This window comes from Phycodurus eques, chromosome 7, assembly GCF_024500275.1.
Source record: "Phycodurus eques isolate BA_2022a chromosome 7, UOR_Pequ_1.1, whole genome shotgun sequence".
In the NCBI taxonomy this organism is placed as follows: domain Eukaryota; kingdom Metazoa; phylum Chordata; class Actinopteri; order Syngnathiformes; family Syngnathidae; genus Phycodurus; species Phycodurus eques.
In genome coordinates, this window is record NC_084531.1 from 897,678 (window position 1) to 910,944 (window position 13,267).

Genomic DNA, 13,267 nt, shown 5'->3' on the forward strand with positions numbered 1-13,267 from the left:
GCCGATTGTCCGTTACATTGAAGCGCTTGTTTTTTTTAAAAATTTTTTAGTACAGTACAAAATTCGTGTTTTTTAGGGTTTTTTTCCCCCGTGGCCTCAACACCAAATGCAGCACAAAGTTGAAGTTTGCATGTTTTGGGGATGTGGGAGGAAACCGGATTAGCCGGAGTACACCCACGCAGGCACGGGGAGGACATGCAAACGCCACACAGACCAGGCCAGATTTGAACCTGGGTCCTCAGAACTGTGAGGCAGATGTACTAACCAGTCGCCCAACTACCAAAACATGAACTTTTAATCATACAATAATAATCATAATATTAATAAAAAATGATTATGCACAATCTAGATTGGATTACTATCCCTAAGAAAAGAACGACTTAAAAGTCTGACGCTGATACAAGCTAATCAATCAATATCTTGGAAATGTCCGGTGTCCCGGTTTGTAAAAGTGCAAGTTCGAGTCCGCTGTACGGTTGTTAACAATGTGTCCATTGCCGCAACCTCCGTTACCGCGAGACTCCAACGCACCACAAGTGACTCGTCAGACGTGCGCATCGCGAGATTTGGGCAGCTGTTCAGTTTGTGTGTGTGTTTTTTTTTTTTTTTTTCCTCCCTATTGGTACTGCTTGGACAACACGTGGGGGTTGAGATTGACTTTGTACTTGGACCCTTTTTACAAAAACGACCTTTACTGCCGCCTTGTCATCATCGTGGCGACAATTCAAGGACCTTAAAATTCTGTAAGTCAAATCGATAACTCGCATTTCGACATTTGTTCCACTAAGCAGGTTAGCTTGTAGTTAAACTGCATGCTCACTCCGCACGGCTGGGTCACATCTCCTAACTGCTACGGAACCCACGACTTCCCCCTTTATGTAATTACAAACTTCGTGTTGCCGTTATGCATTCCGACATTTCCTTCGAAGCCGCTGACTAGTCAGTCCGTGTCATTGAGCGACGAGCTCCATCCTCCCAACCCATTTCACAACTCGCGTAGTCAAAGTTAGCCACCGTCCCGCTTGTGCGAAACATAACTTGGCCAAATTCACCCTCTGTCTGTTCAGTTCGCCCAACAATAACAGGCGTTTATATAATAATATAAGTAGTAGCAAGGATCAATTACAAAGCGCTTTCATTTTCGCCAGGCCAGTTAGCGAGCTAACGTCAAGGTCTGAGGCCCATTCGGTATAGACGCGCTCTGATTCAATGTCCTTACACTTACATAGGTCAGCATTTTCTAGTGTTTCGTGAATAATGTCCTTTTAATGGGCGAGGAAATCCAACTCTCTCAAAAATAAAGCACTTTTTTTTTTCCATTTTTATTTTTTTAATTTTTTAAATGATCGATGTACCCGGCGCACTGACATTGAGGCTACGTTAGCGTGAATTCGACTTCTTCGGTTGTTTGTTCTCTTTCCTAAATTCAAGCGATTGCTTGTGAACGTCATGCGTGTCAAGTACGGCGGTGTCGGTTAGCATTCGGTCAACACACGTAACTTAATCCACAACAGCGCCAACAAAAATGTTAATATAAAGTTGTGGACATTACGCGTGCGCCCAATATTTTGATGTCAGGTTTTTACTTCGTAATCTCTTGAGTCGCCGTACGGCTTCGTTAAAATAATAATAATGTTTTTTTTTTTTTTTTTTTTTTTAAATCGGTTGTTTTACAAGTTAGCTTTGTCGGAGCATATATTTGAAGTATTGACATATCAGGAGTAGAAATTGTCGGGGGGTTTAATTCATGCATGCCCTTTCCTGAATCCTTTCAAGGGGAAAGGCGTCCGAGTTGTTGCTTCCGTTTCACGCTGTGGTCGTCGATGCTAACGCGTCCGATAGCTAACTCCCTTTTTAAAAGACGTATTAAATGCAGTTAAAAGGGGTCATTCGTCCACGCAACACAACACTGAGCAACCAGAACTAGACTATTTGTCAAATAAAACGTCTCATTGGTTTTGCATGGAGTTGAACGCTATGGCAGTAGCTGCAGTGACGTTAGAGGATGGTGAAACTTTCTTTTGTGTATTAAGCACAAACGGTGTTGTTCTAAGTATCATACGGGATTCGCACTGGTTGGCTTTTGGCTATAAATGGCAGAACTTAAATACTATAACACATTTGACAATAATGCCTCTGGACAAGTCTGAAGTGTGTTGTGTTAAGTGTTGTTGTTTTATATATATATATATATATATATATATATATATATACACACACACACACCTGTGGTGGTACTTGTTGGATTGTCAGGTTAAGTCCTAAGTGGCAATAGGTCAGCACAAGACTTAATCAAGAAGCGATTTGACATGTGAAGGGGAATCGCTTGGAGCTTGTACAACAGCCAGCCAACTTTGCCTATAACCTTGTCCAAGGTTAATGTAGTGTGGCCCACCATTTCCAAAGCACATAGACTATATACTTCCATGTCATAGGTTTTCCATGTATCCCACTGCTGGTGCCTGATTTTATTTTTGAATATGTTGACTAGTTATGCATATGACTACACCTGACAGTGATGCCTAATTACAGGACTGACTAACATTGTGGATGGACTTCTCTGTTTCACTTTGAAGAAGTGGACCTTTTTTTTTTTTTTTTTTTTTTTTTTAATTCACCTAAAATGTGTTTGTACAAAGCATGTATAATTGATTTCATAGTTTCATCTGTAGGCGACTTAAAAATAGATCTAAAAATCACAAACACTTGAGATTAACATTTGATCCACATTTCAAATGGACATCTCAATGTTGTTTACAGACTACCTGTATTCATTTTCATAAGTGTCTTTTCCAGCAACCAGCCCACTTTGAGTTCCTGGTAGAAAAAGGTTCCTGTGGCCCATGTGGTTTGCGTTTCCATCGTACTTATTAGTTCATGGTAGTGATGGCGAGATGAAGCTTGATGAAGCATCGTAACGCTTCAGCCATTGGTTCGAGTAATGGTTCATTTCTTGATGCTTCATTGCACACGAAACCACCTGCTGGCCAGGTGCATAATCACAGGCAGCTGTGTCTTTACCACTTACCGTCTGTGCTGCGTTGGGTTTCTGTGTCTTTTTTGGTCTAATGAATGACTGTGTATTACAAAACAATGTTTGACCAAGTAATTTTCCAACAAAGTGCAAAAAAATTTTGAACATATTCTGTGCTTAAAATGTTCATCACTGGTATGGCCGGTTGTATAATGTTTTTCTGTCACTTTGGGAAAATGGCATTGGCTTAAGAGGGCAGAGGATTTTGAAAGTGCTTATGTAGAAATAACAGTTTTATCATAATTTTTGTTTTTTGTTTTAAGTGATTCTTTCAAGAGCAAAATTGTGGAAACTGGGGTGTAGGAATTTCTCCTCTCTCAGTGAGGTTTTATTGTACCTTTCATTCTTGGAAGACAAAAATACCTTCCCTTTGAATAAATAAAAAAAGAAATGGAGGAGAATGCAGGTTTTAATAAACAAATGTAATTGTTAAGCCTCAATAACGGTGACCAATGCGGCGTGGTGCTGCTTGTGGTTCGAACTCAGGCGACCACCATACCCCAGGTTGAGAGTCGAGTGCACCAACGGCTGTGCTATTAGACCAGGGTGCCGGGTTATCGGGCAGCAGCCCCTTTCCAAGGATTCCGAGGAGTGAAGCTGTAATCGCTCGCTATCTCTACTGCCCAAGTGATGTCCAAACTCTGTGCTGTAAACGCGCTCTAAACTCTAGTAGCCTATACAAACTACACAATCTTTATACAAACTCCGAGCTGACTGGAACTCTATAAAAAAAAAAACAACACACATTTTCAATGGAGCCGGCATAAGGGGTTTATGTTGCTGTCAAATCTCGTGGCAAACTCTGAAGCGCTTCCCGAATTGGTCACGTGGTGCAGCCAGGCAGCGAGGCTTCAGACGTCATCACTTCTGGCTCAAGCAAGCCTCGATACGCGCTTTGCGGACACGCCCCCTTCATTACTCGACACACGCCTCGAAGACACGGCACAAACCGTAACATCACGAGTTCAGGGTAACCTAAGCAAATGAGGCTGATGTTGCTCATTACTCACACCTACTGGATCTAAAAAAAAATGCTGGTATTTCAAGCTTTCAATGTCTTATCTAAATTTCAAATCTTTTCGATACCTTTAAACCCTAGCCCTTTATCCAGGTGAGGCAATTGGAACTGATTCTCATTTGCAATGCCAAACTCGGTGCAGACAGTCTTTGATGAAGGGAGTTTTATTATATACATTTCAATAAATTAGAATATATTTATTCTATTTTATTGCGATGACATACCTAAATAGATTAGGTATGTCATCGCAACGCAACGTTGCAGATGACTATAGATGTGATTTATCAGCTAGAAAATGCAATAGGGACATGAGCCGGAAGCCTTGCACAGTTCCACTAGAAATTTGCGAACGATATATCCCATCTATAGGCATGTGCAGGCTTCTACATTTATTTATTTATTTATTTTTTGTTCAAAAAGACAGGTTTTTCAAATGTCTTGGCAATCGGGTGATTAAATTTTTCTTCATGTTCATGCAACTTCTCCAGCTTTAGAGAACACCCGCTCGGATGCCTTTTATGGACATTTTATTCACCATGTGCTATGATGTAATGTAATATTTAACTTGTCACGACATCACATTGTACAGTTTGTATTTGGTTCTATTTCGCTTTGTTTTACTCTGCTGTCTGCAGCCAGGTTGGCATTGCAAATACCTTACCTGTATAAGGATCAATAAATAAATGACTAAATGGACAGCTCTTAGTTTTTAAATAGAGCAGTGTGTAACGTATTTGGTAAATGTAAATGTGTTTGAATGAAGAAAAAAAATAAAAAGACTGGAGATTGCAAAAAAATGTTTTTTTTTTTTTTTTTCCTTCTGCGACTGACTGAATTGGACCATCAGGAATTACTGCGATGTTGTGACACCGTTCCCCATCGATTTATAATTTTGAATCACAGCAAAGCCAGTGGCCGATAGTTAGCCACTCATGAAAGCTAGTTGCCTAACCCCTCACAGACTGTGCGGAAGATCAGTTGGTTTCAGCCGTTTTGCTCGCTATGTAGGGCCTTAATGTTTTCGATGAAAAAAATGTTGGGGAAAAAGAGAAAAATATTTTCAGGGATTGAAGTTTACTGATTGCCTGTGGCATCTCAAAAACGGCATCTCACAGGCAAGCTAGCATAACATAAATTCCAGATCGACCAAGCGTATGAAATAAATTGTCGTATGGAGGGATGTCACAATATTCACGATATCACGGAATTAAAAGCACGGAATTAAAAGCCTACATGCATATCAGTCGCCAGTCAAAATAGGCCATTTACGTGAATCTTGTAGATCGGGGGGGGGTTCGTTGTCGCTGATGTCATAAGCTGTTTCGTACTCCTTGAACGCTGGTAGCTAGATCCAGTCCACACATCCACCATCCACACAGATGTAATTTCTGAATATTACTCCGCGGCGGACTCATATGCGCGCATTGGCCTGAGGTTCCGCCTTTGTGCTCTGTACCTGCTTTGTTTGGATAAGTCACAGGAGTTGACAAGACCAGGAAAAACACTTGCTGCTGTTAAGAAGTAACAGTACTTTTACTCCGTGACAATTGTATAAATGTCGCTCGCTACTGTTATTGATCAATTTTTGCTTATCAATCAACTACTTCGTGCGCGGGACTACGACTTTGACTTCCGCATTGGCCGCTGTTTACGTCAATCCAATTTAAGCGCTAGTGACGTTTAAGTCTAGTTCACCAATCAAACGACACAGTCACATGACCTCACACAACGTCTTCCATTGGGCTTCCCAGGCATAGGTATTAACACTAGATAAGCCAACCCAGCTGATTGTCGTGCCTACCTTCCCAACGTGGGGGCCATGTTACCATTAAGGCAACGGCAAGCTACTCTTGTTTACATTTAGACGAACAAAAACAACAGCTTTCATGTATTGTAGTATTTGTCTGGCACTGTCTGCCCAAACGTGGATATTTCAGCTCACTTTTAACTAGAGAAAACACCGTGCAGTAAATTGGAATACATTTTGTTGTAGTTTTGACTGCACACACACACACACACTTGAGTACAATGTTTGGCTACTCTAACTACTTCTGGAGTGGACATCCTCTATTGTTAGTTACGTTTAAGCAAAATGTTTTCACATCAGATGAGCCAGTGTCGTATTTGTTGTACTGGTCTTATATTTTTTCGCATTGAGGTGCTGCGGGTCGTGGCCCTGGTTGTGCTCCCAGCGGAACCACGAAGCACACGTAAGATTGGCGATGAGTTGATCTGCTAGTACAGCTTGTATTTAATTAGGAAACGCAGGAACAATTATCTAATTAGTTTCCGGGTGTTAATGTTAAATGTATCACAAGACGGAGCGATGTTAGGAATTATTTCACAACACAGAATGAACTAAATTGAAATTCAGAAATGGACAATAAAAACAGAAAAATATTGTACTTAATATTTTCCTGGAGGATGCATTTGGAATTTGCCTTTGAAGTTGGTAATAGTGAAAAATTTATCTTCTGGCAGGAAAGGACAGATGGAGACTTGGTGGTGGAACCTCACAGTACAGGAAATCATACAAGGAAAAAGGTTAGCTAAGAAGAAGTGGGACACTGAGAAGACTGAGGAGAGGTGAAAGGAATACATTGAGATGCGACATTGGGCAAAAGTAGAGGTGGCAAAGGCCAAACAAGGCATATGATGCCATGTTGGAAATAAAAGAAGGAGAAAGAGATCTATACAGGTTGGCCAGGCAGGGCGATAGAGCTAGGAAGTATGTGCAGCACGTTAGGGTGATTAAGGATAGAGATGGAAATATGTTGGCTGGTGCCAGTGGTATGCTAGATAGATGGAAATAATAATTTGAGGAGTTGATGAATGAGGAAAATGAGAGAAAAGGAAGAGTAAAAGAGGCAAGTGTGTTGGACCAGGAAGTGGCAATGAATAGTAAGGGGGAAGTTCGAAAAGCATTAATGAGGATGAAAAATGGAAAGGCAGTTGGTCCTGATGACATTCCTGTGGAAGTATGGAAGCATCGAGGAGAGGTGGCTGCGGAGTTTTTGACCAGCTTGTTCAATAGAATTCTAGCGGGTGAGAAGATGCCTGAAGAATGGATGAAAAGTGTGCTAGTGCCCATTTTTAAGAACAAGGGTGATGTGCAGAGCTGTGGTAATTATAGAGGAATAAATTTGATGAGCCACACAATGAAGTTGTGGGAAAGAGTAGTGGAGGCCAGACTCAGTATTTGCGAGCAACAGTATGGTTTCATGAAAGAGTACCACATATGCATTATTTGCCTTGAGGATGTTGATGGAAAAGTACAGAGAAGGTCAGGAGGAGCTACTTTGTGTCTTTGTGGATCGAGAGACGGCCTATGCGAGAGTACCCAGAGATGAACTGTGGTACTGCATGCGGAAGTCTGTTAGAATAATACAGCACATGTACGAGGGCAGCAGAACAGCGGTGAGGTGTGCTGCAGGTGTGACAGAGGAATTTAAGGTGGAGGTGGGACTACATCAGGGATCAACCTTGAGCCCCTTGCTGTTTGCAGTGGTGATGGATAGGCTGACAGATGAGGTTAGACTGGAATCCCCATGGACCATGATGTTTGCAGATGACATTGTGATCTGCAGTGAAAGCAGGGAGCAGGTGGAGGAACAGTTAGGAAGATGGAGGTATGCAGTGGAAAGCAGAGGAATGAAGATTAGCCAAAGTAAAACAGAATATATGTACATGAATGAGAGGGGTGGTGGGGGAAGAGTGAGGCTACAGGGAGAAGAGATAGCAAGGGTGGAGGACTTTAAACACTTGGGGTCGACAGTCCAGAGCAATGGTGAGTGTGGTCAGGAAGTGAAGAAACGGGTCAAAGCAGGTTGGAACGGGTGGAGGAAGGTGTCAGGTGTGTTATGTGACAGAAGAGTCTCTGCTAGGATGAAGGGCAAAGTCTATAAAACAGTGGTGAGGCCAGCCATGATGTATGGATTAGAGCAGGGGTGCCCAAACCTTTTGACTCAGGGGCCACATTGCCGTAAAAAAATTGTCATGCGGGCCAGCATTAATTTTACATGCTACCGACGAGGGGAATGCTTTTTTGTATTTTTATTTTACTGTTTTACTATGCTGTCTGCTGCTAGGTAGATCTTATAACTGCTTGACCTGGATAAATGAAGGTTAAAATAAAAATTAATGAAATGCAAAATAAAGTACTTTTATGAAATTTGACTCAAACTCAAACTTTATTCATCAGAATCAAAAAACAACATGTTTGCATTAATGTCAAGGGTGATACTGAGATCTCGACTGCAGTAAATGGGGCAGGTCTGGCTCAAAAGCGGTGGTTTTAATGCGCAAGATGTCACGCAGGTGGGAGTCACTTAGTCTTGTCCTCACGCGGTTCTTATTCATGGTCATGACTGAGAATGTCTTCTCACTCAAGTATGTCGAGCCAAACAAGCTCAACATTTTCTTAGCAAATGTACGAATCTCTTGGAGCCTGTCTTTATCCAGCTGCTGGTAAAAGTTGACAAGAGGGAGTCGTCGGTACCGGCTGCGACACTCCGTGTCACACTGCAGCTCAATGAGCTCCAGCTGCAGGTGGGCTGGAACGTCACTGAGATCCACGGAAACGGTTTGGCACATAGAACCTTTTGGTGAATAATACAATGGAGTTTTGTAGCTGTACCTCCTTCTTCGCTTACTTTGTTACACACTAGGGTTGATAATCCACTGTGCTCGCCAACCATGGCAGGTGCGCCATCCGTAATAATCCCCGTGATTTTATTCCACTTTAATTTTATGTCATGTACGGCGGAACAAACAGAAGCAAATAAATCTTTCCCTCTTGTTTGGTCCTTAAGGCTCTGGAGGTCAAGTAGCTCTTCACGCATGTTCATTTCACTGTCCACTCCTCTAAAAAAAAATCAGTAACTGAGCGCTGTCTGATGCATCCGTGCTTTCGTCACAGGCTCACGAAAAAAAAATCAAACTCCACTCCTTTTGCGTCCAACTGTCTCTTAATATCAGAAGAAACTTCTTCGATCCTTCGTGACACAGTGCTACGAGCCAGGAAAACATTGGCGAACTGTTGCTTTTTCTCAGGACAAATGTTCTCCACCATTTTCATCACACAGTCTTTAATAAATTCAGCCTCAGTAAAAGGTTTGCAGTGCTTGGCAATCAGCGTTGCCACCTCATAGCTTGCCTTTGTTGTATTTTCATTCGACTCACTGGCTCTTGTGAAAAAGTGTTGCTGTGCCGTTAAACCAGCTTCCAGTTGCTTCAATTTTTCACTGCGTTCGTTCCCAGTTAGCTTGTCGTAATTAGCGTGTTCCGTCTGGTCGTGCCTCTTTATATTGAACTCCTTGAACACAGCCACAGTCTCTTGGCAAATTAGGCAGACGCAGTTGTTTCTAAACTCAGTGAAGAAATATTCAGACTTCCATTTGTCTTGGAAACGTCGGCCCTCGCTATCAACTTTCCTTTTCTTACTTCCAGTTGCCATTTTAGAAATGGGCAAAAAACAGATCATGCGCAAAACGGCCCCGCGAGAGTTCAGCCACAAGTTTACTGCCATCCTGTGGTGAAATATAAAATTGCGCGTGTATTTTGTACTGCCGGGCCACATATTATTGGTTTTATGACAGAGGCTTCGGGCCAGTGGAAATATGAATACGGGCCGGACTTTGTGCATGTCTGGATTAGAGACAGTGGCACTGAAGAGACAACAGGAAGCAGAGCTGGAGGTGGCGGAAATGAAGATGTTGAGGTTCTCTCTTGGAGTGACCAGGTTGGATAAAATTAGAAATGACCTCAGAGGGACAGTCAAGGTTAGATGTTTTGAAGACAAAGTTAGAGAGAGCAGACTTCGATGGTTTGGACACGTCCAGAGGGAGAGAGTGAATATATTGGTCAAAGGATGATGAGGATGGAGCTGCCAGCCAAGAGAGGTAGAGGAAGACCAAAGAGAAGGTTGATGGATGTCGTGAGGGAAGACATGAGGGCAGTTGGTGTTAGAGAGGAGGATGCAGGAGATAGGCTTACCGTATTTTCACGACCATAATGTGCACCGCGTTAAAAGGCGCAGTCTCAGTTACAGGGTCTATTTCTGCATTTAACACATACATAAGGCGCACCGTATTATTGGGCGCAGGCATGGTAAAACATATGCTATCTTAAAACATAGGGTAGCATCCATGCACGCTAAAACAATGTTTTTAAAAAGGCAGCGGGAGCTAAACTGAGTTTGGTTGTACTTTATTGAAGTATTTAACAATGTACTCACATTATTTTTTTTATCAATCCTCATCCACAAATCCATCAAAGTCCTCATGTTCTGTATCCGAAATGAACAGCCGGGCAAGATCTCCATCAAACACGCCAGGTTCCCTCTCGTCATTGTCGGAGTCGGTCTCGTTGCCGTGCGGTTCCTCAGCAATAATGCTGCCTTTTACGAAACCTCGAACAACAGTGCAAGCAGACACGTTAGCCGAAGCATCCACAATCCATTCACAAATTGTGGCGTAACTCGCCCCGGTGCTGCCTCCTAGTCTTAGTAAAAATGTGTTCGCCATATGTCATCCATTGTTCCTACGTCGCTCACTTTGAACGCCCTGTTTACACCGATCTCCAGCGGTTGGAGTTTCTTCGTCAACCCTCCCGGAATGATGGCAAGCTCCTCACTGGAATGGTGACTGTGGAGACGCTTCTCCCGGCTGTTCTTTGCTCATTAATCCATGGCCCGAGTTGGTCTTCCAATTCGGGCCACCTCGCCCTGTTTCCGCGGAAACTCAGCTTCGTCTTCTTGACTTGGCGAAGCTCGTTTTCCTGCTTCCTCTACGTGCGAACCACGGATCCGTTGATCCTGAATTCTCTCGCGGCTGCTCGATTCCCATGTTCCTACGCGTAACTGATAGCTTGCAGTTTAAACTGCGCTTCGTAAGCGTGTCTCTTCGTAGGTGCCATTTTCGGGGGTCCTTAGCCAAACCGATGTTGTTTTGCACAATACACATACCGGCGCTATCTGAAACATAATAAAATCTTTATGATATAAAATCTTAGTAAAATTGGGCAAATCCAGGTCCAAGACATTGTCTTATACTATATTTTTTCTGCCTGTTAATTAAACACCACAGTACTCTAGGCTCACCAGGCAGATTACAAAAACAGGAACAAGGCTGCAGTGGATATAAAAAGTATACACATCTCTGTGCAAATGCCCGGTTTTTATGTTGTAAAAGAATTTTGACCAAGATAAATAATATTAAAACTTTTTCCACCATTGTCGTGTAGAATTTGTACAACTCAACTGTTTGCATCTTTTTGAAAGGGGAGGTGAAAATATACAACTGAAATAAACTTGAATGTGATTGACTTGGACCAGACGTTTTACTTGCTGCCTTCTTGGCCAAGTCACCATTTCAAAAGAGATGTTCTGTTTTAACTGGTCTTTTACCTGGTTATATAAAGTGTAAATAAAATTTTAAAAAATCTGGCTGCACAAGGATGTACTCTTATAACTGGCATGTGGCTGTGTTCAAAACAGGTGTGTGTGTGTGTGTGTGTATGTGAGAGAGAGAGCGAGAGCAGAACCTTCTCCAGAAGATGCATGTTCACAAGAGAACAGAAGGCACCCCAGAAGATGCATTTTTTACAGATACTTGTGACCATAAAATGTTGCCATATGCACAGCCAAAACAACAGAAAAAAACATTCGTAACTTACTGCTATTTTTTTTTCTCAAGTTAGAAATGGGCTGAAATATCCATGTTTGGGCAGTGTCGAAACTACGCTGCATTTAAAGCTGTTTTTTGTCGTCTGTAATGTAAACACGAGTCGCACGGAGCTGTCACGACTCACTTTGATTGGCCCGCGAAACCCGATATAAGACTGTGCGGACATGCGACTTTCTTGTGCCGTTTGATTGGTGAACTTGAGTCAAACATCACTTGTTGATAAATGAAAGTATCGCGCAGCATGTTGATTGTTACGGAATAAAAATACCCATTTTTCTGAACATAAATACTTGAGTAAAAGTAACGTGTATGCCTAATTAAAACTACTCTGCCACATCTGATGTTTTAAACCGCGTCGCTGTGATGGAGCCAGCTATTTAGCTTCTAACCTCACTAGCCCGTTTGCTCGTGGGCTAGAGAATATAATAAACAGTTAACTTTCCTTTAACTCATTTAATGCCAGCCGTTTTTTCAGAAATTGTGAGAGCTGGGTGCCAGCCAATTTTGATAATTTTAACAAGATTTTGAAGGCCGACAGAAAATTGTGTTCTATAGCTATACAAACATGGAACCCAGCAAAACAAAGATTTAAACCTCTTCTTTCATCAGAAAAAAAGTAAATTTCTACCTTATACCGTTCCTTTGTAAGCAGCAGTTGAACATAGGGAAGTTTCTTGAAAATACCTGTGTCCAAGAAAAAAAACTGAGAAAAAGAGCTTTTTGTGATATGATTCATTTCAAGCAGAACTTTCACCTTGATGCTAATTTTTTTTACTTTTATGATAGCACATAATAATAATATAATAATCAAATATCTAAATATTTTTTTCCTACTATATAACATTACAAAACACAAAAGTTTTTTTTTTTTTTTTTATTGCAAAGTAAGTTTATTTACAAGTCTAACACATGCATTTTCAAATTGATGATGCATGCACTTTCAAGTATGTACAGCTGTGTGTGTGTGTGTCTGTGCGTATGTGTAAGCATGCGTCTGTGCATGTTTGGGTGCGTGCATGTGGGACTTTTGGGGGTTCCTAGTCAGCAGATGACCAGCCATGAACAGCCTCACCGCTGCTTGGTGCACCTCCTGTAAATGATTAAAAAAAAAATAAACAATTAGTATAAAAATGAAACATTGCTGCTATGTGAAGTGGACAAAGACTTTTTTTCACCTTTTTTGCCAACAGGTGTGTGAGTGCATCTGCTGCTGGTTGCACCAACTGCAATTTATAGAAATATGTACATTTACCACAAAATATTTATTTTGTTGCTACAGTACGACGAGGAAAGGTAAAATAAGTTCTACATTTCATGGCACATTGTCAGAAAATTATAATTTGGTGCACTACTGTCTATAAATAAAATAACGACATTAAAAAAATACATATCAAATTCATCTAGCTGTCGATGCTCCATGTTTTTGTCTACAGGATGCATGACTAGTAAACGTGTAGTATTGTAGGACAAACTATTGTGCTTTTTAGTGCACGTTGCATGATAAAAATGGTAAAACGGAGTAATTGCTCA

General features: G+C 41.6%; 1 protein-coding gene across 1 annotated transcript in view; it reads left to right on the top strand.

Moving 5' to 3' along the window:
* Positions 1-623: 623 nt before the first annotated feature.
* akap1b (A kinase (PRKA) anchor protein 1b) overlaps positions 624-13,267 on the top strand; it is a 53,297-nt gene continuing 40,653 nt past the window's right edge. Inside the window, exon 1 of the mRNA XM_061681912.1 lies at positions 624-743. The gene's annotated coding sequence lies outside the window, so the exon portion shown is untranslated. The remainder of the gene's footprint in view (positions 744-13,267) is intronic.